The following is a 25237-nucleotide window of genomic DNA, read 5'->3' as shown; positions in this document are numbered from 1 at the left end:
GAAATAGGCCATTATATGATTTGGATGTTGTACAAACACAATATTATTTTCTTATGGCAACTTTGAGATAGCAGAAGTGTTCCTTACCAAAGGACAGAGAGGACCCAGAGTTCTGCTTCCTGCTGTCCAGTCCCAGGTGGGTGGCTGTGTCCCAGGAGAGCAAGGGAGCTAGCAGAGCCTGAGGACTGAGCCTTTAAGTGAGGCCCTGGGGTACTCAGGAAGGCGTTAGGCCCTTTGGAGGCCCAGACAGCCCTGCAGGCCTGGTTCACTGAGGATGAGGTCCAGGGGTGTGGGGCAAGGCCAGAGTAGGTTCCCCAAGTGCAGCCTGTTCTGAGGTGCAAAGACAGCAGTTCGCTCCTAGCTACCACTGGTTAAGTCTGCTACATCCTGTTCTCTGATCAGGATTTCAGAACTTAGGGAACAACAGACATATATGTGGTCAGCTGTTGGCCAAATGGACATTACACGATGCGTTACTGTATTTGGTATTCTTCGCCAACACCATAATTCAAATGAATCAGTTCTTCAGTCTTCCTTATTCATTGTCCCCTTTCATGTGCATATGTAGTGATTGAAAATACCATGGCTTGGATCAGTCACGCCTTAGTTCTCAAAGTGACATCTTTGCTTTTAATGCTTTAAAGAGGTCTTTTGCAACAGATTTGTCCAATGCAATATGTCATTTGATTTCTTGGCTGTTGCTTCTGTGGGCATTGATTGTGGATCCAAGTAGAAGGAAATCCTTGACAACTTCAGTCTTTTCTCCATTTATCGTGATGTTGCTTATTGGTCCAGTTGTGAGGATTTTTGTTTTCTTTATTTTGAGATGTAATCCATACTGAAGGCTGTGGTCTTTGATCTTCTTCAGTAAGTGCTTCAAGTCCTCTTCACTCCCAGCAAGCAAGATTGTGTCATCTGTATATTATAGGTTGTTAATGAGCCTTCCTCCAATCCTGATCCCATGTTCTTCATGTAGTCCAGCTTCTCAGATTATTTGTTCATCATACAGATTGAAAAAGTCTGGTGAAAGAATACAACCCTGATGCACACCTTTCCTGACTTTAAAACATGTAGTATCCTCTTGTTCTGTTTGAATGACTGCCTCTTAGTCTATGTTTGGGTTCCACATGGGCACAATTAAGTGTTCTGGAATTCCCATTCTTTGCAATGGTATCCATAATTTGTTATGATCCGTATAGTTGAATGCCTTTGAATAGTCAATAAAACACAGGTAAACATCCTTCTAGAATTCTCTGCTTTCAACCAAGATCCATCTGACATTAGCAATGATCTCTCTCATTCCACATCCTCTTCTGAACCTGGCTTAAATTTTTGGCAGTTCCCTGTCAATGTACAGCTGCAATTGCTTTTGAATGATCTTCAGCATAATTTTACTCGTGAGTGATGTGATGATATTGTTCAGTAATTTTCACATTCTATTGGATCACCTTTCTTTGGAATGGGCACCATATGGATCTCTTCCAGTCAGTTGGCCAGGTAGCTGTCTTCCACATTTCTTGGCATAGATGAGTGAATGCTTCCAGCATTGTATCTGTTTGTTGGAACATTTTAATTGGTGTTCCATCGATTCCTGGAGCCTTGGTTTTTGCCAGTGCCTTCAGTGCAGCTTGGACTTCTTGCTTCAGTACCATCAATTCCTCCTGAAATGGCTGAACATCAACCAATTCTTTTTGGTACAGTGACTCTGTGTATTCCTTCCATCTTCTTTTCATGCTTCCTGCATCATCAATATTTTGGCTATAGAATCCTTCAATATTGTAGCTCAAAGTTGAATTTTTTCTTCAGTTCTTTCAGATTGAGAAGTGCCAAGTGCCTTAGGCCGGTTCTCTAGAGAAGCAAAACCAATAAAGTGTATAAATATATATAGAGAGAGATTTATATCAAGGAAATGGATCACACAGTTGTAGAGGCTGGAACGTCCCAAGTCTATGCAGCAGGATAGAGGCTTCTCCTGATTCATGTAGCCACATGGACTGGCGAGCCCAAGATCAGCAGGTCAGAAAGCAGGGCTCTTGTTCACAAGCTGTGAAGATCAATGAATCCCAAGATCAGCAGATAAGCTGCCAGCTCAAGTCCCAAGAACTGGAGATCAGATGAACAGGAGGCAGCTGCAGGATCCAGAGCAGGCACAATCCAGAACATCAACTTATATTTGGATGCAGGCCACATGCCCAGGTGTAATGGATTGAATTGTGTCCCAAAATTATGTGTCAACTTGGTTAGGCCATGTGTGGTTGTCCTCCATTTTGTGATTTTCCTATGTGTTATAAATCATAATCTCTGTCCATGGTTAAAGAGGACTAGGGTGGAATGTAACACTCTTGGTCAGGTCACATCCCTGATCCAATGTGAAGGGAGTTTCCCTGGGGTGTGGCCTGCACCACCTTTTATCTCTCAAGAAATGAAAAGGAAAGGGAAGCGATCAGAGAGGAGGGTCCTCATTTCACAAAGAAAGCAGTGCCGAGACCAGAGCACATCCTTTGGACCCAGGGTCCCTGTGCAGAGAAGCTCCTAGTCTGAGGGGAAGATTGATAAGATTGCCAACAGAGAGAGAAAGACTTCCCCTGGAGCTAACGGCCCAAATTTGGACTTTTATCCTACTTCACTGTGAAGAAATAAATTTCTCTTTGTCAAAGCCATCTGCAGCACTACATGAGTAAGACACCAAAGAAACTCCCTCTCAACTGATTGGCTGCTCACAGCAGATCCCATCATGGGAGTGATCACATATAAACACTGAGAATCATGGCCCAGCCAAGTTGATGCACAATCTTAACCATCATGCCAAGCAAGTTCTTCCCTTTTGTTTTTCTAACTCCTAGTCTTTGCACATTTCATTATAATGTTTAACTTTGTCTTCTTGAGCTGCACTTTAAAATCTTCTGTTCAGCATTTTTTCTTCATCATTTATTCCATTCGCTTTAGCTCCTCTACATTCAAGAACAACTTTCAGATTCTCTTCTATCATCCGTTTTAGTTTTTTCTTTCTTTCCTGTCTTTTTAATGACCTTTTGCTTACTTCATGTATGATGTCCTTTATGTCATCCCACAGCTCGACTGGTCTTTGGTCATTAGTGTTCAGTGCATCAAATCTATTCTTGAGATGGCCTCTGAATTCAGTTGGGATATAATCATGGTTGTACTTTGGCTCTCGTGGACTTGTTTTAATTTTCTTTAGCTTGAACTTGAATTGCACACGAGCAGTTTATAGCCTATATCGCAGTCGGCCCCGACTTTGTTCTAACTGATGATATTGAGCTTCTCCATCATCTTTTTCCACAGATATAGTGGATATGATCCCTGTGGATTTCATCTGGCAAGGTCCACGTGTATATTCACCGTTTATGTTGTTGACAAAAATATTTCCAGTGAACAGGTATTTGGTCTTAAAAAATTCTATCATGCAATCTCCAGCATCATTTCTGTCACCAAGGCCATATTTACCAACTACTGATCCTTCTTTGTTTCTGACTTTCCCATTCCAAACATCACTAATTATCAGTACATCTTGATTGTATGTTTGATCAGTTTTAGACTGCAGAAATCGGTAAAAAAAAAAATCTTTGGTTTCTTCATCTGTGGCATTAGTAGTTGATGTGTAAATATGAGTAATAGTCATATTAACTGGTCTTCCTTGTAGGCATATGGATATCTTCCTATCACTGACAGCATTGTACTTCAGGATAGATATTGAAATTTTCTTTTTTGACAATGAATGTGATGCTATTCCTCTTCTATTTGTCATTCCCAGCATAGTAAACCATATGTTTGTCAGATTCAGAATGGTCAGTACCAGTCCACATAGCGTGCTAATGCTGAGGATATCGATCTTCAAGCGTTCCATTTCATTTTTGACAACTTCCAATTTTCCTAGATTCATGCTTCATACATTCCACGTTCTGAGTATTAATGGATATTTGTAGCTGTTTCTTCTCATTTTGAGTCATGACACATCAGCAAATGACGGTTCTGATAGCTTGACTCCATCCATGTCATTAAGGTCAACTCCACTTTGAGGAGGCAGCTTTTCCCCAGTCGTATTTTGAGTGACTTCCAACCTGAGGGGCACATCTTCCAGCACTATATCAGTGTTCCACTGCTATTCATTAGGTTTTCATTGGCCAATTCTTTCATAAGTAGATTTCCAGGTCCTTCTTCCTAGTCTGTCTTAGTTTGGAAACTCCACTGAAACCTGTCTACCATCGGTGACCCTGCTGGCATTTGGAATACCAGTGGCATAGCTTCCAGGATCACAGCAACATGCAACCCCCATGGTATGACAAACTGACTGATGAATGGTGGAATAAATTGGTATACATGCTTCTGTTTGTGTTCCTGCCTTCACTCCTTCTAGGCATATACTTATTATAAAAATAATAATAATGCAATATATATGGAGCTCTTCCAATATTTTGGTTGCATGGCCAAACCTTTACCTGGAGTGTCTCCTTGAAGAGTGATTCTTCGAAGTGAGGATTTTCATTATCCTCATTTAACATCTAAGAACACGGAGGCTGGGAGAAGTTAAAGCAACCTAGCTCAAGATTATACAAGCTAACAAGTAGTAAAACTAGGATAAAAAGAAAAAAAGACATCAGGAAATAGGAGACTAAGGGCAGGACAGGAATAGGAAGCTGAGCTCAGGTGGAGAGACCAGGAATTCAAGTGCAGGTCTTTAGTTAGTAAATCCAGAAAAGATAATCAAGTTCCCCACACATTTGGCTTTGAGTTCCATAAGGGTCAAAGCAAGGAGGAAAATGTTAGATTCATAATGTTCATGAGATAAACATATGCCATTTTCTAAATGAAGCCAGCTTTTCCAGGATTCAGAAAATCAAATGGATGGCAGATAGATCTTTCAGATAATTCTTTGAAAATATCATTTCTGAAGGCCAAGACTCGGGTTGCAGAGAGGGAGAGAATTTGCGGCCCCTCCTTCTGGCATGGCCAGGTTTCTGATTCAGGATGCGTGAACTTTGATCAAGAAGTGGACAGTTGGGATTCCATGTTCTTACAGACACCAAGAAACTTACATGAAGACTTTGTGCCTGAGTGCATGGCTTCCCCCACCTCAGCATGAGGTGGCAGGGCCTGCGAGCTGGTCAAGATGTCACACTGGAGACAGTTCTGTGTGTGCACAGCTCGTGGACAAACACATCATGCTGGCCACAGGGCCCTTCAGGGGGAAGCACCCACCTACGCTGAGCAGAACAAAATATTCAAAGCAGTGTCTCCAAGTACCACTGTAGCCATGCGGAAGTATTCCCATGATGTCAGGACACACCAGTTTTAAGCAATGTTAGTTTCTGGGTTCCTGGGGAAAGCAGAGTAATTGGCCAAACTCTCCCCTCTGTGGAGACCGTGGGTAATGCAAATGGTTAACATGCTCGATACTGACCAAAAGGTTGATGGTTCGTCTACCCTGAGGTGCTTTGGAAGAAAGTCTTGGTGATTTACTTCCAAAAAATTAGCCATTTGAAAGTTCTACTCAGACACACATAAGGTTGCCGTAAGTTGGAATCAACTCAACGGCGACTGGTTATCCCTATGTAGACCATGAGATGACCAGGACTAAGAGAGAGAGGTGTTGTTCACAAGCCACTCAGAAGCTGGCTGCCTTTTACCAAAGACTAGAATTTTGGTTTTAGGGCCAGCATATCACAAACCATTTTCTCTTAAAGCAGGAAATATCCATTTTTCTGTTGAGGCCAGTTCTAGGTGTGACAATGAAACCATAACTGAATTTTATTCAGAGGATACTTGTTTTTCTGTTGTCTTAATCTTTAGCAGATGACACCTACAACTGGTTAGCAAGTAACTAGGAAGTTCCACTTTCAAAGTCATTAATCTTACCTTTATGGATTTGCTTCAAAGCAATTAATTGAATAGGTACAGGTTATGGCAAACTCAGGCTGAACAGGCCGTTTACAATCCATTTCAGTCGTCGGGATTTTTTGCCACAAGGCTGTGTCCACTCATGTAATATGTGGCATCCCTGAATAAACTTTCCTGCCCCAAAACGTGTTATTTCATTTCCAGGCAACCTAGAGTTAACTGGAAATATTTATTTCTTCCTATCCTTGTTTTCTCTGTCTCTTTTTTTATAGTGGTGGAAACATACACACCAAAACATCCGCGAGCATAACTTCTACATTTACAACTCAGTGACGTTGATTACGTTTTTCATGTTGTGCCACCATTACCCCGATCCTCATCTAAAACATTCCATCACATTAACATAAACTCAATGCCCTCCCCAACAAAAGCGCCCCATTTCCCCCACCTGCCACCCCTCCCAAAAACCATTAATAATCTTTGGTTTCTATATATTTGCTTATTTCATATAAGTGAGATCATACAGTATTTGTCCTTTTGCAACTGACTTGTAGCATGCATCAGAACTTCATTTCTTTTTATGGCTGCATAATATTCCATTATATGTATATACCCCATTTTGCTTATCCATGTATGTGTTGATGGACATTGAGGCTGTTTCCACCTTTTGGCTAGTGAAAAGCGTTGCAGTGAACATTGGTGTACAGGCTTCCGTTTGTGTTCCTGCCGTTACTTCTTGCGGATGTGTACTTGGGACTGAGATTGCTGGGTCATGTGGCAGTTCTGTGTTCAGCTCTGTGAGGAACTGTCAGACGGTTTTCCACAGTAGCTGTACCATTTTACATCCCCACCAGCAAAGGATGAGGATTCCACTTTCTCCACAACTTCACCAATACTTGTTTTCAGTTTTTTTTTTTTGATCATTGCCATTCTAATGGGAGTGAGCCGATATCTCTTTGTGGTTTGGATTTGCATCTCCATAATAGCTAGTGATGTTGACCGTCTTTTCATGTGCTTATTGGCCATTTGAATATCCTCTTTGGTGAACTGTCTATTCAAGTCCTTTGCCCATTTTTTGATTGGTTTGTTTGTGTTTTTGTTGTTAAGTTGTAGAAGTTTTATATGCATATTTGGATATTAAGCCCTTAGGAGGTACTGTAAAACTTGCAAAAGCTGGAAAGTGTGGAAAGCAGAAACCTGTAAGAGAAAGAAAACTATTTTCTACCAAAATGGGCAATAGAAAAAGTGGTAAGAATGCACCTGTCAAAGGCAGGAAACTTTCGAGACCTGGGAAAACAAGGCAGTCCTGTCAAGTTCTGGCTCTCACTGATTTCGCTATATATGGTTCTCAAAAATTTTATCCCAGTCTGTGGGTTGTCTTTCCACTTTGTTGATAAAGTCCTTTGATGTACAAAAGTATTTAATTTTTATGAGGTACCATCTGTCTATTTTGCCATCACTGCTCGGGCTTTTGTTATCATATCTTATAATCTATCACTGAATACTAGGTCCCACAGCCTCGCCCCGACCTATTCTTCTAAGAATTTTATAGTTCTAGTTTTCACATTTAGGTCCGCTTTGAGTTGGTTTTTGTGTATGGTGTGAGGCATGGATCTGGACTCATTCTTCTGCATGTAGAAATTCAGCTTCCCCAGCCCCATTTGTGGAAGAGGCTCTTCCTTCCCCATTGAATGGACTTAGCACCCTTGGGAAAATCAGTTGACCGTGGATGTGTGGGTTTATTTCTGGACTTTCGATTCTATTCCATTGGTCTATACGTCTATTATTATACCAGTATCAGGCTGTTTTAATTACTGTAGCTTGGTAGTATTTTTTTAATTAAAATATTTTATTGCGTTTTCAGTGAAAATTTACACAGCAAATTAGGTTCCCATTTAACAACTTCTACACATTTTTTTTTTTTTTTTTTTACACAATTTCTTCAGTGACACTGGCTACGTTTCTCACAGCGTAACAGCTTTCTCATTATCTCCGTTCTGGTTGTTCCATTTCCAGTAATCTAGTTTCCATGCCCCCTTGCCTTCTTGTCTTTGTTTTTGAGTAAACGTTGACTGTTAGGTCTCATATGGATGATTTTTTAAAGGAGCACAGAACTCACAGCTGATATGGTTTATTTTATGTTATTTAGCTAAAAGATGACTTCATGGAATAGTTTTGGTTCAAGGTTTAAAGAGTATCTCAAGGCAGTGGTCTCAGGAGTCCTCCAGTCTCAATCAGTCCAGTAAGTCTGGACTTTTTAAGAATTTGAGTACTGTTCCATATTTTGCTTCCATTCTGTCAAGATACATTTATTGTGTTTCTGATTAGAATGGTCAGTAGTGGTAGCCAGGCCCCATCTAGTTCCTCTGGTCTCAGGGCAGGTGAGATCATGGTCTATGTAGACTATTAGTCCCGTGACCTAGTTTCTTTGCTGAGTCTTTCGTTTCCTTTTTCTTTTACTTCGGATGCATAGAGACCAACAGTTGTATCTTAGATGGTTGCTTGCAAGCTTTAAGACTGCATATGCTATTCAACAGAGTTTATATACTATTTTATGCCAAAAGACTAAGCTCCTAACCCTTCAGACACTGTAAACCAGTCCTGCGAGGTGGTTGGTTAAGTCTAAGAAATATCTGTGTGTGTGCCCTCTATGTGCTTTATTGTATATATGAATATATATGGATACATACACTTACATATGTATACATCTGCATATACATCTATCTGTACCTGCTCAGGAGCCCTGGGTATGCAGTGATTTAAGCACTAGGTTGCTAAACAAAAAGTTGGCAGTTTGAACCCACCAATTGCTCTGGAGAAGAAAGATGTGGCAGTCTGCTTCTGTAAAGATTTACAGCCTTGGAAACCCTGTGGGGCAGTTCTACTGGGTCCTGTAGTGTTGCTGTGAGTCAAAATCAACTCAATGGTTGCGGGTTTAGTTTTTGGTTTATAATATGCCCACACATATACGTACCTATGCACTTGTATGCATACAAACATACACATTTAACCATATTCCTATTTTTTAGTTGTTGTTCCACAGGTGTGTATGTCATAAACCAAACCAAACCCCAGTGCTGTCGAGTGGATTCCAACTCATAGTGACCCTATAGAACAGAGTAGAACTGCCCCATAGAGTTTCCAAGGAGCGCCTGGCGGATTTGAACTGCCAACCCTTTGGTTAGCAGCTGTAGCACTTAACCACTACGCCACCAGGGTTTCCATATATGTCATAGCAGTTACTAAAAACATCCTTTTTTCTTGCATACTTCTTAGCAACATCATTTACCTTGGTCAGGCTGTGCACACACACTTCACTCATATGTGGTGTTATATTTCCCATCACCAGAAATAACAAATGTCTACTGTCTACAGAGTGATCTCCTTCCCCCTCCTCGCCCTGCTCACCTATCTCTGGTAACCACCGGTGATCATTGATTTCAATATGTATACCTATTCTTGTCTTTTCCTAATTGTGAGATCCTACAATATTTGTCCTTTTGTGATTGACTTATTTCACTCTGTATAACGTCCTCCAGATTCATCCACATTGTATTTTGAAAATTCATCATTATTCTTTATGGCCGCATAGTATTCCATTGTGTGTATATACCATATTTTGTTTATCCATTCATCTCTTGACAGGCACTTATGCCGTTTCCATCTTTTTGCTATTGCTGCAGTAAACATAGATGTGCACTGTGTGTTTAGTTTTAGATCTCTAGGGTATATACCTAAAAGGGGGATTGCTGAATCATAAAGTAGTTCCGTTTCTAGTTTTGTGAGGAAGCACCATACGCTTTTCCATTAATTCTACAAAACTACCAGCAGTGGATAAGTTTTCCAATCTCCCTACAGCCTTGTCAGCATTTGTTGTTTTCTGTTTTTTGGATCAGTGTCATTTTAGCATGGGTGAGATGGTATCTCATTATAGTTTTGATTTCCATATCTCTAATTTTTTTTTTTTTAATGGCTAGTGGGGAACCCTTGTGGTGTAGTGGTTAAGTGCTATGGCTGCTGACCAAAGCTCAGCAGTTCGAATCTGCCAGGCACTCCTTGGAAACTATGGGGCAGTTCTACTCTGTCCTATAGGGTCACTATGAGTCAGAATCAACTCGACGGCACTGGATTTGGTTTTGGTTTTGGTAATGGCTAATGATCGCAGGCATTTTTTCATGTGTTGGCTGCTTGACTGTCCTCTTTGGTAAACTGTCTGTTCATATCCCTTGCCCAATTTTTTTTTAATTAGGTTTTTTGTCTTTTGTTGTTGAGTTGTTGCAGTTTTCTATATATTTTAGAGATTAAACCCTTATCAGATATGCTGTTCCCAAAATTGTTTTCCCAGTCTGTAGGTTGTTGTTTTAGTCCCTTGATAAAATCTTTTGATGTTCATAACTACTTCATTTTTGTGAGGTCCCAGTTATCTAATTTGACTTCTTCTGTTTCTGCATTAAAAGTTGTGTTTGATAATTAAAAAAAAAAAAAAAAATTAGGTCCCATAGCTTTGTCCTGTGTTTTCTTCCAAGACTCTTATAGTTTTAGCTTTAACATTTAGGTCTTTGATCCATTTCGAGTTAGGTTTTTTGCATGGTATGAGGTATGGGCCCTACCTATTTCATTTTTCTGCTTGTGGATATCCAATTTTGCCAGCATCATTTGTTAAAGAGGCTATTTCTTCCCAATTGACTGGACTTTGACCCCTTGTTGAAAATCGGTTGCCCACAGATGGATGGATTTATTTCTGGGTTCTTGATTCTATTCCACTGGTATATGTGTCTATCATTGAGTTAGTATCAGGCCGTTTTGATTACTGTGACTGTACAGTATGTTTTAAGATCAGGGAGTGCGAGGCTTCCTACTTTGTTCTTCAATAATCCTTTGGGTATTTGAGTCCTCTTTCCTTTCCATATAAAGTTAGTGATTAGTTTTTCCATTTCAGTGAAGAATGTTGTTGAAGTTTGGATGGGGATTGCATCGTATCAATAGATCGCTTTGGGTAGTGTTGACCTTTTCACAATATTGAGTCTTCCAACCCATGGACACAGATGGCCTTCCATTTATGTAGGTCTCTTTTAGACTTTTGTACTAATGTTTTATAGCTTTCATTGCATAAGTTTATTCCTAGGTATTTTATCATTTTGGGGACTATTGTAAATGATATTGTTTTCTTAATTTCCTTTTCAGACTTCTCCCTGCTAGCATAAAGGAACCCAACTGATTTTTGTGTGTTAATCTTGTAACCTACAACAATTCTGTATTCTTCTATTAGATCCAGAGCTTTCTTGTGGGTTCTTTGGAATTTTCTATGTATGGGACCATGTCATCTATGAATAGGGATAGTTCACTTACTCCTTTCTGATTTGGATATCCTCTATTTCTCTTTCTTGCCTTATTGCTCTGGCCAAGACTTCCAGTACAACACTGAATAAGAGTGGTGATAATGGGCATCCTTGTCTGCTTCCCATTTATAAGGGGAAGGGTATTGGCCTTTCTCCATTGAGGATAATGTTGGCAGTTGGTTCTGCATATATGCCCTTAATTATGTTGAGGAATTTCACTTCTGTTCCTATTTTCCTGAGAGTTTTTATCAGGAAAGGGTGTTGGATTTTATCAAATGCCTTTTCTGCATCAGTTGAGACAATCATGTGGTTCTTTTCCTTCGTTTTATTTATATGATTAATTACATTGATTGATTTTTCTAATATTCAACCACCCTTGCATTCCTGGTATGAATCCCACTTGATCATGGTGTATGATTTTCTTAATATGTTATTGAATTCTCTTCACTAGAATTTTGTTGAGAATTTTTGCATATGTATTCATGAGGTATATTGGTCTGTAATTTTTCTTTTCTGTAGTGTCTTTACCTGGTATCAGGGTGATGATGGCTTCATTGAATGAGTTAGGGAGTATTTCTTCCTCTTCTATGTTTTGGAAGAGTTTGAGTAGAATTGATGTCAACACTTCTCTGAATATTCAGTAAAATTCTCTGTCGAAGCCATCTGGTCCTGGGCTTTTTTTGTTGTTGTTGGAATTTTTTGATGACATCTTCAATATCTTTTTGTTGTTGTTGGAATTTTTTGATGACATCTTCAATATCTTTTTGTTGTTGTTGTTATGGATCTGTTTAGATTACTAGGAATTTGTCCATTCTAGGTTTTCAAATTTGTTATGTTAAATTTTTTCATAGTGTTATCTTACAATTCTTTTTATCTCTGTTGGATCTGTTGTAATGTCTCTACTTTCATTTATTCTGGTTATTTGCATCTTCTTATTTTTTTTTTTTTTCCTTTGTCAGTCTAGCCAGTGGTTTGTCTATTTTATTGATCCTTTCAAAGAACCAACTTCTGGTTGATTCTATGTATTGTTTTTCTTGTTGATTCTATCTATTGTTTTTCTGTTTTATATTTCATTTATTTCTACTCTGATTTTTATTATTTCCTTTCTTCTGATAGCTTTGGTCTTATTTTTCTTTTCCTCTTCAATTTGTTCAAGTTGTCAGGTTATTGATTTTAGATCTTTCTTCTTTTTTAATGTAGGCATTTATTGTTATGGATTTCCCTCTTAGAACTGCTTTTGCTGCATCCCATAGGTTTTGGCATGTTGTGTTTTCATTACTGTTTGATTCTAAGTATTTTTTAATTTCACCTTTATTTCTTCTGGGACCCATAAAGTTTTTAGTACTGTGTTATTTCATTGATGAGTCAATTCTGATTCATAGCAATCCTATGTACAACAGAACTAAACATGGCTCAGTCTTGTGCCATTCTCAGAATTGTGTGTTTAGTTTCCATATATTTTGTTGTTGTTATTCTTCCTGTTGTTGATTAATAGCATCACACCATTATGGTCAGAGAAGATGCTTTGTATGATTTTGATTTTTTTTTTTTTAATTTATTGAGATTTGCTTTGTGACCTAAGATATGATCTATTCTGGAGAATGTTCCATTTGTTAGCAGCCTCAACACTTAACCACTACAGCACCAGGGTTTCCAATGGAAGGAAGAATCAGTGAAATAGAGGACAAAACCTTTGATATCACTCAGAATGAGGAACAAACAGAAAAAAGGTGGAGGAAATTATTGTAGAACTGTCTGTTTCTCTCTTTAGTTCTGTTAGAGTTTGCTTTATAATTTTGGGGCATTGGCATTGGGTGCACAAATATTTGTAATCGTTATGCCTTCTTGATGAATTGACCTTTTTATCATTATATAGTACCTTTCTTTGTCTCATACTAGATTTTGACTTAAAGTCTATTTTGTCAGATACTAATATTGTCACTTCTGGTCTCTTTTGTTTGCTATTTGCTTGTTATATTTTTTCATCCTTTGATTTTTAACTTATATATGTTTTGTCCAAAGATCTGTCTCTTGTAGGCAACATATTGATGGATTATGTTTTCTATCCATTCTTCCACTCTTTGTCTCTTGACTGGTGCATTTAATCCATTCACATTCACTGTGATTATCAACAGGAATGAATTTACTGCAGCCATTTTGTTTTACCTTTTTTGTGCATTGTTAAAAGCTTTCTTTGCTCTTCTTTACCTTCTGAACTGAGCTCCTTTTTGCGTACAGATTTTTTTCTTTCACTTATTGTTGATTTTTTGTTGTTTTTCTTCTCTTATGTTTTGATGAGTAGACTTATTAATTTTCTTTGTTATTACCATGAGGTTTACATTTAACATCTTACAATTAAAACAGCCTGTTATATCTTGAAATTACGTTAACTTCCTCATGATATGGAAGTTCTTTAAGTATACCATTTATTCTCCCTTTCGTTTTGATGTTGTTATAAATTACAACTTTGTATCTTGTATTCCCTGTAGTCATTTTTTAACTTTATTTTGCTGTGGTGATGTCTCACCTGGCTTGGTATCAGGGTGATACTGTCATAAGCCTTTCCCTCAGGTTGTTGCCTATTGTCTGTAATTTTCTATCTGAAGTACTTCCTTCAATATTTCTTGCAGGGCTCATCTGGAGGTTATAAATTCCCTTAATTTCTACTTGTCTGAGAATGTCTTGATTTCTTCCTTGTATTCGAATGATAATTTTTCTGGATGTATAGTTCCTGACTGGCAGTTCTTTTCTTTCAGAGCTTTGTATATGTCATTCCATTGTCTTCTTGCTTGGAAAGTTTCTGATGAGAAATCAGTGCTTAATTTAGTTGGGGCCACTTTGTAGGTGATATTTTACTTCTCACTTGCTGCTCTCAAAATGTTTTCCTTATCTTTGGATCTGGAGAGTTGGGTTATGATATGTCTCGGTGACTTTCTCTTTGGGTGTATCCTAGATGATGCTCACTGAGCTTCTTGGATGATAAGCTCATCTTTCATGATATTTGGAAAGTTTTCTGCCATTAATTCTTCAAAGAATGTTTCTGTACTTTTTTTCCTTCCTCTTCTGAGATTCCTAATGTTATTCCTTTTGATGAAGGCTTTCTTCATTTTTCCTCCATCTTTTTTTCTGTTTGTTCCTCTTTCTGAGTGATATCAAAGGTTTTGTCCTCTATTTCACTGATTCTTCCTTCCATTGGAAACCCTGGTGGCGTAGTGGTTAAGTGTTGCGGCTGCTACCAAAAAGGTTGGCAGTTCAAATCCACCAGCCACTCCTTGGAAACTCTTTCGGGCAGTTCTACCATGCCCTTTAGGGTCGTTATGAGTCAGAATTGACTCGATAGCAATGGGTTTAGTTTTTTTTTCTTCCATTGTTTCAACTCTCCTTCTGTGTCCTTCCATTGAGTTGTTTATTTCTGTTATTTTGATGATAAGGCTCTGAATTTCTAGTTCTTGTTCTCTTAAGGATCCTCTTTTTTTAATTTGTTTTTGTTGTTGTTCTTATATTGAATTATTCTAGTCTTTTTTCTGTCTCTTTGAAGACTCTTAATGCTAGCTTTTGAATTCTTTGTCCAGTGGATTTATTATCTGTTCTTCCACATTGACCATTTCTGTCACTTTATTTTGTTCATTTGCTTGAACCGTCTTTTCCTGCCTCTTCATGTGATTTGTAATTGACTGTTGTATTTGCAGCATTAAGGTTTTATTCTCTCTATAGACAGATAGATAAAAAAAAATAATAGATACCTAGATATATTTAGATCACATGTTTGCTTGGCTTTGCTTTTTTGTTTGTTTTCCTTTTCTTTTGATACATCAGGAGTTTGCCCTCTTTTTTTTCGTTTGGTTTTCCTTATTTTATTTGTATTATTTTAATTATTGTTGTTTTGTGTTATTGGTCTGTGTATGACTTTGGTTCTCTCAGTTGGCTGGGTGTACTTTCACTGATGAGTGTTGTGTGTCCCACACACCTGGGGATCCTATATCATTAGGCATGTATGACTTCCCTTAGGGGATTGCGTGGAGGTGCAAGATTGAGTCCTTTCCCAATGTGAGGTGCTGGGTGTCAAGTGCTCAGGGTCTTTTCACAGCTCTTTAGGGATAATGAGGTCCCTCTGCTTTAGTGTGAGCAGCTAGTACAGCCCCTGTAGAGCAGAACACTTTATTTTGGGCAAGGCAGGGGTAGTTGGAGTTCGGGCAGAGGTAGGAGGTGAAGTGCCAGGGAGCACACAAGCAGGGTGGGCCAGGGCAGGTGAAGGTTGGGCCTGGGGAGGGGGTGGAGTACCGGGGTGTGCACAGGTGGGCCGGGAAGGGACAGGTGGAAGTCAGACTGGGACAGGGATAGAGGTGTGGAGAGCCAGGGTATACACAAACAGGATGTGAATGGGCAGGTGGAGGTTGGGCCAGGGTGGGGCAGGAGATGGAGTGCTGGGGCATGAGCAGGCAGGGCAGGGGCAAGTGGAACACCAGGGCAAATGTGAGTGGGCTGGGCATGGATGGGGTGAACGTGAGTGGGCTGGGCAGGGCAGGTAGAGTGCTGGTTTGAGTGCAGGCGGGCTAGGCAGAGGCTAGTGTACCACCAGGGTGAGCATGAGTGGGCTAGGCAGGGGGGTGTATAGCACTTTGTCGAGCATGTGCACAGGGGTCCCTTGGGGGTGGGGAGTGGGGCTTGCGTGAGCAGGCCAGGTGAGGTGGGGGGCAGGAGGGTGGGGCATCAGGGTCTACACAATCAGCCTGGATAGGGAGGGGCAGGGTGGGAGAGGCATGGAGACCTCTGCAGAGGGGCACTGCTTGAAGGGAGGGGAAGGAGGGCACCTGGGGTGGTTTTGGAGAGCTTCTAGTTGTTGCCCTACAGGTTCCAATTCAAAGGGCATCTCCAGTTCAGATGGATGGCTGCCTCCACTGACCAGAAATCTCAGCTGTTGTTCCTAGTTCCCTCCCTTCTCTGCACCTCCCAGGGACACTGGATTTTTTCTTCACCCTCCTGTTGTTTCTCTTTGTCCCTCTTCATATTTGCATTCCCTGTGCTATCTATACACCGCCCCCATCCTGAGGCTCCGATGATTCAGACTACCTAAGTGTGCTCCAGTAGCACTTCCCTGTGTTTCCCTAATTTCAAAAGTATGACCTCCCGCACATTGACCTCTTGGGCTTGATTGGGCCTGGGACAAGTTCTGCCCACCTAGTTTGCTTCCAAGTTTGTTTACCCAGTATCTCTGCCTCTGGCTATATTTTCCATGCTGTTGTCTTCTTGGGCTCCTCACCTGGGGTTAAGGCTTGCTGCCATCCCAAAATGGCAGTGCTCTGCTGGGCCGGCAGGCAGGCCACAGGTGATCCACGGTTCTCTATGTTCCCACTGGTTTCATTCTATCTCTCCGTACGATTGGCACTCTATCCAATTTTTCAGACCTTTGATGTTTGGGGGTCTGAGGTCATTATTTGTGTCTCTTTTACTTAGTTTCTTGAGTTGCAGGGGGATGTTACGGTGTATCTAATTAAGCCACCATGTTAACAAAAGCTCTGTAGTATGTTTTGAAATTAGGAAGTGTGAGTCCTCCTATTTTATTTTTCTTCTTCAAGATTGCTTTAGCTATTTGAGGTCCCTTGCTGTTCTATGTAAATTTGAGGGTTGGCTTTTCCATTTCTGCAAAGAAGGCTGTTGGAATTTTGATGGGCCTATTCCTATTTTTGAAAATTGTATTGAAATGCACAAGTCCACATTCTGTTGTGGACAGAATAAAATGGCCAGAATTCAACCTTACAGTGTGAATGCAAATTGCACCCTGTTTTCCTCTGCATTTACACCAAATGAGGTCAGATAGGAAAGTGAACACTGAGAGTGCTAGAATTCTTACGCTGGCTGGGAAGTAGCTGTTACATTCAGAAAATGTGTTGTATTTTATTTTTCCAGAATGTATAATTTTGGGACTAGTTTGGATCTAGAGTGACGTACATGTTCTCCCTCTGGGGATGTCAACTGCAAACATCCTCCCAATTTTTATAACATAACTTTAAGAAAACATTTTTTTTACGTAGGTTTCTATTGGGTATCATATTGGTAGTCATAGCAGACACATCCACTCTCCCTTTCCTCTTCAGAGACAGGATCTTGATTTATAGGATGATACATATTGTACCTAAATAAATGACAATGCTTGAAGCCTCCCTACATATTGTACCTAAATAAATGTTGATGCCTGAAGCCTCCCTCGCTGCAGATGAAGCCATTTGACCAACCTTTGGCCAGTAGGCTATAACTAGAAGTGTTGTGTGAGACTTCTGGGAATTCTGCATAGAAAAGAGGGGAAGTGCCCTCTTTTTTCCTTTCCCTCCATCATAAAACAAGTATGTGATGACAAGAGCAGCAGCCATTTTGCATCATGAGGCCAAGAGCCCTAGGGATGGTACTGGGATCTGACACCATGAAACCACCATGCTAGCCCTGGACACTCCACCTACACTTTCTTGACATGGAAAACAAACAAAAAATCAAATATAACCCTGCCTTTTCAAAGCCACAGTTATTTTTAAGATTTCCATAACTACAACCAAATGTAATCCTAGCTAATGCAGGGATACTAAGTGGCTGAAGTTTGACACTAGCCCAAGAGTAGCTGATTTTGAAATGCAGCTACAGAAAGGACAATGAACTGAGAGTTGAAGAGTCCATAATTTTATCCCTGCATTTCTAGAAGCAGGTCTAAGGTGGCAGCATGGTCAGATGCCTCATGACATCCCCCTTACAACAAAGTCTTGAGAAAACAAGTGAATCAGATATAGATGACAACTATGGGACCTTGAGCATCAAATAGAAGGTGAAAGAACCAGACCAAGTGCTAAGTGGAATGAGAGACTGTAAAAACAGAGGAATTACAGATTGTTGGTGCCCCACCAGGTGGACCTGCCCAGCTTGGCCATACTGAGACAGAGCAAGCAGCATTCTCAGGTGAAGCCCCCATCATCTGGTGCTGCCAAGCAGGAGCACCCCAGCACCCATGTCCAGAGCCAGGCAGGAATGCTCCCAACCCAGGAAAAGTTAAGTGTACTTGCCACACTCACTGTGCCTCCCCAGCCCCCATGCTAGAGGCCAACAGACCTGTGGTGCCCCTCACCCCATGTGCACACCCACATACTGGTGGCAACCTCCCCGCCGTGTGGTGGAGCCCTGTAGACCAGATGCACTTGCTCCCCCGCCTAGCCACCCAATCTGGGGATCCACAGCCCAATGATGCCCCCATCTCTTCCCTCAGCCACCCACACCGGGAGCCCATGGCTTGGCAGTGCCCACTGATACACCCAGCCACCCATGTCAGGGGCCCATGGACTGATTATACCTGGTCCTCCACCCAGCAACCCCTGCTGGGGATCTGTGCATTAGTAGTGCCCACTAACCAGCCCAGCCACCGGCACTGGGGGCCCATGGACCAGCAGTGCCTGCTCCTCCACCCAGCCACCCATGCCAGCAGCACATGGTATGGCAGTTCACCCTCCCCCACACTGCACTCTTGTGGACTTGGGGGAGTGCCCTCCAAGCATGTGCCAGCAAACTGGTGGCACACCCCCTGTGTCACACCCTGTGCTGTCAGACCTGCAACTGGAGGTTCATACCCTGTGCTGTTGGACCTGCAACCAGGGGCTTGTGCCCACTCTGACCAACTACACACTACCCTGCCTGCCTGGGACCAGTGGTGCAAGTTCCTGTGCCACTCACCTGGTGACTCGTTCACCTTCACCAAACAACAAACAGGAGACCTTAGTGCCTTCATCTAATGTCCACCTGGCTGCAACAGCACACATTCAACACCCAAACCGTTCCTGAAAGCCATCTGCACTTGTACTAAAACCACTTGATACCTCACCACCTACTGAGTTGTCAATTTGCCCATGCATAGCCAACATACCCCCATCCTTTTGGGCAGCACTCCCTCACAGTGGATACAGAGAAGTCCTGCCCTGACCTCCAGAGAACACACTAGCTGGTGGCACCAAACTCAATGCCTCGGAGACAGCAGACGATAACAAATTATATGAAGAAACAGGATAAGATGGCTAAAACAAGACAGCAAAATAAAGGGGCAGAGGAAAAAAATGGCATTAGAATGCCTGATAAGGAATTCAAAAGATTTATATATGGAATCCTCAAAGAGATCAGGAAAGAAACCAAGGAAAACACAGACAAAACCCTAGGAGAATTCGGGAGAACAATACAAGAAAAAAATGACAAAGTAAATAGACAATTAGAAGCCATACAACAACAACTAGAAATCCAGAAGATTAACAGTGAAATATCAGAAATAGATAACTCAGTGGATGGATACAGAAGAACTGAATCAATGGAAGAAAGAATCAGAGAAATAAAGGACAAATCCCTTGATACTAATCTGTATGAGGGGCCATCAGAAAAAAAGAGTGAAGAAAAATTAAGAAAGCCTGTTATGTGGGACACTATCAAGAGGAATAATTTATACATAGTTGGAATTGCAGAACAGGAGGAGACAAAAAAGAACAGAGAATTTTTGAAGATTTGTTGGCAGAAAACTTCTCTAATATATGAAAGATGAGGTTTCCATCCAAGAAAATCAGTGAACCACATACAAAATAGAGCCCAAAAGAAAGACATCAAGACATATTATCTTAGGCTGGGTTCTTTAGGGAAGAAAACCAGTAAAGCATATAAATACACATAGAAAGAGATTTATATCAAGGAAATAGCTCATGCAGTTGTAGAGACTGGAACGTTCCAAGTCCATGAGTCAGGCTGGAGGCTTCTACTGATTCACGTAACTGCAGGGACTGGTGAACGCAGGATCAGCAGGTCAGACAGCAGGGCTCTTGCTCACAGGCTGCAAAGGCCAATGAATCCCATGATCAGCAGGTAAGCTGCTAGCTCAAGTCCCAGGAACTGCAGATCTGAGGCACAGGAGCCAAATGCAGGATCCAGAGCAAGCAAAAGCACATGAGTCTTGCCAGAAAGTCCACCTATGTTGGATGCAGGCCACACCCCCAAGGAAAATTCCTTTCAACTGACTGGCTACTCACAGCAGATCCCATCACAGAGGTGATCACATTACATCAGATTTCATCATGGAGGTGATTACATCATTATACGACTGCCAAACTACGTCATAATTGACAAACCACTGAGAATCATGGTCCAACCAAGTTGACACACAACCTTAATGATCATACATTTCATAATCAAACTTTCCAAAACCAAAGACAGAGAAAGAATTCTGAGGACATAGTGAAAAATGAAATATTACCTACAAAGGGGCATCAATAAGACTAAGCTCTGATTTCTTGGCAGAAACCACACAGGCAAGAAGGCAATGGGATGACGTATATAAAACCCTGAAAGAAAAGAATTGCCAACCAAGAATCCTATATCCAGCAAAATTGTCTCTCAAGTGTGGGGGCAAAATTAGGATATTCCCAGACAAACAGAAATTAAGGGAATTTGTCAAAACCATATCATCCTTACAAGGGATATTAAAGGGAGTCCTTTGGACAGAGAATCAACAACAGTAGACAACAACCTGAGATTAAGACACCTGACAGCATCACCAGATACCAACCCAGATAAAGAATTCTCAAGAGTAAAATAACGTTGCATAGCTGAGAATAGGGAACCACAGATATCAATCTGCAAATGATGACAATTTCAAAACAAAAAGGGGGAATAAATGGCATAGTTATAGAACTTCTTTATGGAGAGAAAGACAAGGCAATATCAAAATATAGCAGAATGCTATAAACTTAGCAAGATAAAGGTAAATTTCAGAGCATCCACAAAAATAATTAACAAATCTACTCACCAAAACGAAGATGAAGAAAAAAAAAAACTCAGTAAACACAAAACAACAACAATGAAGGAAACGAAAAGAAAATCCATAAACAAAAAGAACTCAGCACAGAAAATTAAGCATAACAAACTGTCAACACCACCAAAAAAGCAAACACAATGACCGCAGTAAATTCATACATATCGATAATCACACTGAATATAAATGGTTTAAATGTACTAGTTAAGAGACAGAGAGAGGCAGAATGTATATAAAAAAAAAAAGACCCATCGACATTGCTTACAAGAGACACACCTTAGACACAAAGACATAAATAGATTAAAAATCAAAGGATGGAAAAATATATCAAGCAAACATTAACCAAAAGAGAGCAGGAGTGGCAATAATAATCTCCAATAAAATAGACTTTAAGTCAAAATCCATTACAAAGAAGGGCATTATATAATGTTAAAGAGTCAATCCGCCAAGAGGACATAGCCATGATAAATGATTACACACCCAATGACAGAGCTTCAAAATACGTAAAGTCAAAACATTTCTAATTTTAGTAATGAAGGCCACCACGTTGCTGCTCTGGGATGGTTTATAGGAGGCCCAAAGCCCTCTTCCGCGAGCTGCCCACCCCCTTTGTCTACACCTCCTGCGGAACAGCTCTGTACAGGTGCTATAGTGACCAGAGCTCACAGTAGGCAAGGGAAGAAGACCTGCCCTGGACTAGCTCCCCTGCAAGGTCTCAAGCGCCCCGTGCAGTGAAAACGAGATGGAGAAAGTGAGGAGGAAGCACTCAGGTGAGGAGTCAGTGAGGCGTCAAGGGGAGACTAGAGCCTTGGAGGTGACTGGAAAAGATGGAGATGTGAGGAGGATCTTCTTGGTTGCACAGGCCACCGCAAGGATGAAGCCCACCAGGCAGGAAGGCCAGCGTGGAAGGTGTTTGAAGGCGGGGAGGGGGATGTGAACCTTAGACACACCTCAGGGAGGAAGCAGAAAAGGATCAGCAGGTGGCTGAGGTGCAGCTTTGGAGCAGGAAGAAGTCAGCTAGAAACGTAAGCTTGGAGGGTGCCCTGCGCATGCCCTCAGTTGGCCCTGCCCGGCTGAGCACTTCCACCCCCATCCTCAGTGTGGAGACCAGGTGCCTGAAGCTCCACAACCCACAGCTGGGGCAGAGGGGGAACCAACCAGGGCTTTACAGAACCCAGGTTTCCAAACAGCTGAAATGGGCAGTGTAGGAAATGCTCAGCTGGGGGGGCCATTTGCCATTGTTTGGTGTCATCCTTCCCATACAGGATCAAATTGGGGAAAAAATGCAATTCCATTAAATTGTTTCCATAATGGTATTAGATTTGTCTAATGTTGGATATGAATGCAAAAGCTGGACAATGAGTAAGGAAGACCAAAGAAGAATTGATGCCTTTGAATTGTGGTGTTGGCAAAATATTGAATATACCATGGACTGCCAAAAGAACGAACAAATTTGTCTTGGAAGAAGCACAACCAGAATGCTCCTTAGAAGCAAGGATGGCGAGACGATGTCTCACATAGTTTGGACATGTTATCGGGAGGAATCAGTCCCTGGAGAAGGACATCACGCTTGGTAAAATAAAGTACAGGGTCAGTGGAAAAGAGGAAGACCCTCAGCGAGATGGACTGACACAGTGGCTGCAACAATAGGCACGAGCATGGCAACAATTGTGAAGACGGTGCAGGATCGGGCAACGTTTCGTTCTGTCGTGCACAGGGTCGCTAGGAGTCGGAACCGACTCGACGGCACCTGACATCAACAGCACCACTGTTGGATAGGAAACCCTGGTGGTGTACTAGTTAAGAGCTACAGCTGCTAACCAAAAGGTTACCAGTTCGAATCCACAGGTGCTCCTTGGGAACTCTATGGGGCAGTTCTACTCTGTCCTGTAGGGTCGCTACGAGTCGAAATCGACTCAACAGCAGCAGGTTTTGGAATGTTGGATAAGGAGTCCCTGGGTCGTGCAAATGGTCGGTGTGTTTAGCCGCTAACCAAAATGTTGGAGGTTTAAGTCCACCCAGAGGTGCCTCGGAGGCAGGAGCTGGTGGCCTGCTTCCGAAAGATCAGCCAGGGAAAACCTCACAGAGCACAGTTCCAGTCGGACACACATGCGATCACCCTGAGTTGAGGTCAACTCAGTGGCAACTGGGTTAATGCTGGATACGGTGTAATGGCGGGGGGGGGGGTTGTTGGGGGGCATTGAGTTATGTTAATGGTGGTGGCATTTTTTGGAAAAGAATAAAGTTAATGGTGGCACAACATGAAAAATGTAATCGATGTCACTGAATTGTAGGAGTTGTGTTGGCAAATGTTTTGGTGTGTCTATTTTCACCACAATAAAATATATGCAATGAAATGACACCTGCTGGGAGGAAATGGGCCTGGGCTGCCCTTCACCTACCCACTGCCTTTGTGCCACCCCCACGGCCCCCCAAAGGGTCTTGTCTACCAAGAGTTTGGGCCCTGGTTTGTGAACTAGGACACTGAACATGCAACTTCCTCCTTGTCCAGACCAAACCCAGTTCTGAAATAATCAGTGAACAAGCCTCACCCCAGCCTCATACAAGGGTCTTTTTGTTTTTTTATAACTAAAGCACATGTGTGCTCGGCAGGTAAATGATAATAGCTAGAATTTAAAATGTCCCTATAAACCATAGCCCCTTGTACATTGTAGAAAATAGAGACTCCAACAGCTCACCTCCCAAGCAAACACCTCGACATCGCTTTAGAGGCCCTTTCGTGTAAAACCAAAGCTTCAAGCCACACAGACATCCATTTCTGAAGCCGTTGGCAAGGTCGATGTGCATAGTGTTGGGTTCTTGGGAGAACACTACTCTGTTTCTGAAAGAAATACTGGAAACCACAAGGTTTTTAAATCTTTTATGAAAATTGCTACAGAGACCCATTTTCTCTTTAAAAAAAAAAGTGAATTTTCCTTTGCAAGTTGCCCCTAGGAATCACCACGGAAGCAGTAATAAAAGTCAACCACTTCCGAAGTCAGCCACTCGGTCTGGTGTCAAGGGCATTTTTTCATTATCGTGCTTGGCTTCAATGGAACCCAAGAGTTCTTTCTTGAGAGAGAAAGGAAAATCGAAATAGAGCCCTATAAACATCTTTCCCTTTTATAAACAAAAATGGCTGCTATGATGAATTCTGGGACTCTTGGTAGCAAACAGCTTGCTACAGAGATTATTTATCACCTTCTGTACAAAGATCCCACAATGGTTTACACAAGTGGCGGTGGCGAGGAGTGTGAAAGAAAGAAAACTTCAGTTCTCCTAGGTCACTGGTATTTAAACCATTTAACACACTGTGATGGGACATGGGTTTGTCCAAAATCCAGAGTCTGGTCATTCTGTTCCTCTTTTAATGCCCCAGTGGTCCTGGGACTCCTGACCTCATTCCTAAAAACTACCTTTACTTCTCAGGAAATAGAGAATGCTCGTCTGCAATAGTCTACGAGCCCGCGACAGTCCTGTCTTCCCCTGTGCACACACGTGACATCCGCTGACAGTCATGGCAGCACCTCCCTCGCATCCAGAGGAGAGTGAAGCCCACGTAGTCAGCGTGTCCTGACCCTGCAGAAGTTTAGTTTCATGTCTGAAGACACTTAGCATTAAAGTAAGAGCTAAAACAATAAACATTCTTGGCTATTCTAAGAATGCATCAAATTTTCAGCTCCGACCTGTAAATAAAGGACGACCATATTGTTCTCCATGTCAGAAAGCATTTATTCAAACAGTTTTCAGTGAAAAGTTCACAGATATAAACACCAAAAGAGCTGCTCTCCTCAAAAGAGATTCAATTAGGCGTCAGTGCAATTGTGTGAAGACCATGTCGCAACACCGAGGTGGCCTGCTTTTCTGGTCATTATTAATCCAGAAACCTTAATGATGAACAACACTTCTATTATTGTCTACCCAAATTTAATTTGTTTATGCAGCAGTTCAGTTAATCCTGCAATCTGTTTTTCTCCAATGAGGGCAGGTAATAGAGCCACCGTTCTTTACAAGTCTTCAGGCTTTTAAATCCCGATAACATCAGGATTCTTCACTGGGTCTTGCCCCAGCTCTGAATTAAACCACTTTAAATGTAATTATGGAACCTGGCCTTACATCAGGAACATCCATTTAAAGAATTGATTGGCTAGGCTGTTATACAAGGCATTTTATGAGCAAACGATTGTGAAGGGGCCAGAGCTGTAATTTAAAAAGGCAAAAAAAG

At 41.5% G+C, this 25237-nt stretch overlaps 1 protein-coding gene across 1 annotated transcript in view; it reads left to right on the top strand.

The window, feature by feature from the left end:
• Nucleotides 1-25237, top strand: part of CFAP61 (cilia and flagella associated protein 61) — a 405193-nt gene that overhangs the window by 363295 nt on the left and 16661 nt on the right. The gene's annotated exons all lie outside the window — the stretch shown is intronic.

The sequence above is a fragment of the Loxodonta africana genome, chromosome 24 (assembly GCF_030014295.1).
Source record: "Loxodonta africana isolate mLoxAfr1 chromosome 24, mLoxAfr1.hap2, whole genome shotgun sequence".
Classification (NCBI taxonomy): domain Eukaryota; kingdom Metazoa; phylum Chordata; class Mammalia; order Proboscidea; family Elephantidae; genus Loxodonta; species Loxodonta africana.
The sequence above is the reverse complement of the archived record's forward strand: the minus strand, read 5'-3'. Positions and strand labels throughout refer to the sequence as shown.